This window comes from Sceloporus occidentalis, unplaced genomic scaffold, assembly GCF_023333645.1.
Source record: "Sceloporus occidentalis isolate IW3139 unplaced genomic scaffold, rSceOcc1.0.p SCAF_25, whole genome shotgun sequence".
NCBI lineage: Eukaryota > Metazoa > Chordata > Lepidosauria > Squamata > Phrynosomatidae > Sceloporus > Sceloporus occidentalis.
The window spans coordinates 4,230,308-4,235,430 of NW_028317005.1; positions in this window are offsets into that span (position 1 = coordinate 4,230,308).

The window sequence follows — 5,123 nt, forward strand, 5'->3', positions numbered from 1 at the left end:
TGTGCGAGAGAGTGTGTGTGATTACAAGCTACCAGCAGAATGTATTACTGAACCATACATCTGCCTGCAATCCTTCCAAGATACATCTGGTTGTATACTGTGTATCTAAACATTATACAATGAGCCAGATGTCTGCAAGCACACATAAATACAGATACATAGTCCTTCGAACATGATGAATGTGAATGCTGACATAACAAAAAGGAAGTCATCAGTGCTAAGTGTCAGGTATCTAATGAAAGACAGATATAGTTACTAATTGGAGCCTAGAGAACCCAAATATTTGTAAATTCTGCATCAAATGTTATAAATTACTATGCAATCTGCAGATTCTTAAAAAATAAATAAAAAATTGTAAAATAAACAAATTAATAGATTCACTATGTAAATAAATGAAATAGATTTGCACATTTTTCTCCAAAGTATCTAACAAAAGCCGAATGTAAATCAGAGATTAGCGCACACACCAAACACCATCCTCTGCTAATGGCCGGAGAAGCTCTAATTATTGATGACTCCATACTGATTACACGAGGTTGATTCAGTTGCCGGTAGCCGTGAAGAAGGACGATGTCTGATTATTGATTACCTCCAGCTGAGCCGATGGGCTGATCCAGTGCGCTGGTGTGTCCAGAAAACATGCTTATTGGGGTATATTAAGGACAGATTCTGAGAAAATACATGTTAGAAGTAGCCTTTTTCAGCCCCATTTTTCCATTCTTCCCACCCCCACTGTTCATTAAAGGAGAGCTGTTGCCGTTACAGTATTATAGAGTCATTAGTTAAAACTACCTATAGGTTGTACTTTCTTTTTCCCAATCCAGGTGCTTTAAAGATATTAAGGTCTACTTCACCTTTTTTTATTAAGACTTATACGATATGTATGTGATTTCTATATACTGACACCTCTAGCAACCTGGTATACAGCATACCTGCGAAACTGCTGCAGAAAAGTAAGACCTGATCCCATAACACAGCAAAATATTTGAAGGAGAAAAAATTATTTATTTTTTAGCACTTTGAGAAAATGCCCTCTATTTGTAGAGGCTCTGAATTACTGAAGCTGCAAAAATAATACATAAAATACAAGGAGATGCACTGGGTTTCTGCTTAAGGTTTATTTATCATATGTAATAATTAGAAAGGCACACAGGTGAATTTTTCCTTTAGTCAACAAATGAGTGTAATAGAAAAATACAAGTTGTGTTTTTTCCCATTTGCAGTATAATACAGTTAACATAAGGCTCTCTGTGCACATGTGATGTTTTGCCATTTAACATCCTTGTTTATAGCCTAAAAAAGATTATCATTTAGTACACATTCTTCCGAGAAGTTATTCTATGCTACTATATATAATAGGGTTTCTAATGTTTCCATCGTTTCCTGATGAACCTTTGCAGAATAACATGGGGTGATTCAAATTTGTGGTGTCCCACGTCCTGCTGTAGTTGAATCTGTCCTGCACACGGGACAATAGAGAAAATCTCCTCCTGTTGTAAACGTCAGCGCATATTACGCGTTTCGCCATAAGGCTTCCTCAGATACGTATACAGATCCCGTGTCCAGGACAGATTCAACTACAGCAGGACGCGGGACGCCGCAAATTTGAATCTGAACCTGAGACCGCGGAGAAAGGAACAAGTGAACCTTTTTACTCTCTACCTACTCTCACATTGCGGATTGTATTTACAAAGAAGCTGAACCACAACATCTTGTTCAAGATCACCAACCTTCATTATTATCTCTTGATTTTGATGAGATAAAGGCCGGATGAAAGGCAGCACCTTGATTCCGGAACAGGCGCATTATATGGGATGGGGATGCCCCATCAAATGTAAGAGTCCACTGATCTTTTAAATAATTATTTCTGAATAATTACATATTGCACTATTTTTTGTTTCTGTTTTATAATTTTCATGTGAGACTCACACATCGTTCAACACACCTATTAGGTAGTATTCATTTATTTAAAAATATTTTTTTCACTGATTTGATTTAATTAAGCGCAGTCACCTGGTGTTAATTGTATGTTTTTATGTTTATTGGAACAATCATGGGGTTTTGTTTCTTTGGTTGACTTGCAGCTGAACAATTTAGTAACCTAATTTTATTTTATACACTGTGCGCACCTATCACTTAGTTTTAATTTTCTGTCACACAGACACCCAAAAACACACACCAGGACATGCTCTGCCACACCAAAACCCAAACACACACACCAGGACAGGCTCTGCCATACCGACATCCAAACACACACACCAGGACAGGCTCTGCCACACCGACACCCAAACACACACACCAGGACAGGCTCTGCCACACCGACACCCAAACACACACACCAGGACAGGCTCTGCCACACCGACACCTGCATCCGGATGTGCTAAGCTAACAATATTTTTTTTTCCACACTGCCTATGTCTTTTGTGTTCCTGCCCCCTTGTGTATCGCCACCAACCAGCCCTATCTGCAGTTATGCCCCCAGCCTGCCCCTCCCTTTGGTATTGATTTATGTGATGGCCCCAGCTGCCCCCCTTGTGTATTGATGCTGCCAGCCCCCACGTATGTTTGTGCACTCCAGCGAACCCCCATTGTGCAATTTCAAAACATTTGGTTTAGGCAGGAATGTCTATAAGGGTGTATTCAGGAGATATGGGGAAAGAAATGAAACTGAGCAGGTATGATCACATAGGTGTATTACTCAGCGACTCACATGTGGTTTTATTTAGAAACTATCCAAGCATAAAATGGATCTCAATCTATAGGAAATGATCACTTTGCTTCTGGCAAGGGATGGCACCATGAGGATGAAGGGAAACTATGATGTCAATTTACAGTGTTTTTAACAGACCCTTTTCTCAAACTCAACACAGGGGTCTATACTGATCAGAATGAATTGTACACTACGACAAACGAAGCTGTGCTAAAAACCAAAATTCTATAAAAGTGCATCAACATGTCGAAGCTTTAATCTGACAAAAAGCCAAATGAGTCAACTAGCGGTGCAAGGACTTCTAGGTGAATCACGCCATTTCAGGTCATCGTCACGTTGTCTAAAAATGGCCACTGCATATACATAATTTCATTAATTTGCCCCTTTGCCCAACACCCTGCTAATTTTTCCATTCAGGAGATGTGTTCAGCTGAATACGTCTCTTTGCACGTGATTTACTTACTACCAGAAAACTTTTAATCAGAATAGAATGTATGCAGTACATGATATTGCTTACTATAAAAAACAGTACTTTCCACAATATGTGGGAATTCCCTCAAAAAATAGATTTCAGATGACAAATTTTATGAAAATGCAAGAAAAATCCATAAAATCATGTAAAAACAAGGAAAATCAGCTATGTTCAGCAAAAACCTCTTTAAGAGCCTCTACAGGAGAGAAGAAGGCTTGGTCACCCGTAATCCCCCCATTCCCATTTTACCCATGCTCTGCATACACCTTCTTTAAACTTTTTTGTTGCTGTCTGTGCCATTTCTATATAATCGCATACAGGATGTGGAGAAACAATTTGACCAAATGATACACTTAAATCAAGATACAACACACAGCGTGATCAAAGGGTTCATAATAAATGTCCCACTGTGTGTCCAGCACTAGTTGGAGACACAATAGCACCTAAAATAACGGATTTCTTTATCTGTAACAATTCATTATGTCTATTTCTAGCCAATGTTTTTCTCATGCATGTATTGTGATAAGGAAAATGTACATATAAACTAGGGTAGGAAATCTGACTTATGACATGTTGTAGACCACTGTCTGATACGATTATAACTTCTACAGTATGTAAGTAGTTGCTACTATAAACCATGCATATGTGTATGTCAAAGGGACCATGCGTTTGAGGTATACAAAGTCCTGTGTGCTTCACCCGAGTACTTTCCTATGCCGCGAATGTCAAATCTGCCATATTGTTCAATATGTTGATGCGTTCAAGGCTGCTTCACCTTACAAACCTATTCATATGCATGATCTTCAGCGGCTCCCCCACTGAAAGTGTTCTAAAAGGTCCAGACCTGCAACAGTTAATGTGTAAAGCAGTTCTAATAACAGGCTCTTTCTTAAAAAAGACCCTTTAACTGTTTACTGGCTAGTCTGCCAAGCTTTCAACAAGCGTGTTATAATAATGGTGGCAGGGATGATACGTTTGTAAGAGACACAGACTACACTGTCACTACACTATGCACTAGACTCTCTGGGCTACTGAATTCTTATATGACTCTACATCTGGTTCTTTGATAATGCTGACCATAAATTATTAAGGAAACCTAGTATTTCTCTTTGATATTAAGAGACTGTTAAGTACATTGCACAGTAATACACAATGTTAAGCCCTTCAAACATACAGTAACAAGAAAACCCTCTTTAAATGTTTTAGTATGACCCTTTTCTCTGTGACCACATTATGACACACATAACCACTTCAGTGCTACTGCAGTCCATCGATCTTCTGCTACCCCAGATATTTGGTCAAGGTACCTTCATTGGATAGCTGCATTGCATTAGATTGTTTTCAAGACTGCTTGCAGTTCATTCTCTAAAGTAATCATAGCTTTAAATTTCCCCCTGACATCACTGGGCTAATATGATATGAGTTCGCCATCTTTGTATCTTGCTGTGACTATTTGCAAGAGCAAAATCTACTTATGCCTGTATAACATGCCTGGATGAGGGATGTGAGTAGTCTCAAAAGCTTGCAATCTAAACGAATTCAGCTAAGAAACATGATCGTATAAAACATCCCATCTGAAGTGTGTTGTTGACAAGGTATAATTGAAGAATGATACTTATCACATATATATATATTCTTTATCAGATATGTACAAAAATTCTATCCATTTTTATTTTTCATTACATATATTTCACATCATTTTTATCTCTAGAGAGCAATTTATTATCAGCTTTTCGTAGCCCAAGACTTCAAGACCACAAACAGGCCAGAATCCCTTCACGCACAGGTTTACTCATGTAACTCACTGTGCTCGTATAGGAAAATCCTAAACAATCTGTCCTTTCCATGGTACTTAAACACTGGGGCTGAAAAACACCCACCCTTAAGGCATTCGGCATACTAAACGTGGCAGTAAAACAATTCGGGTATTGAGGAATTGCA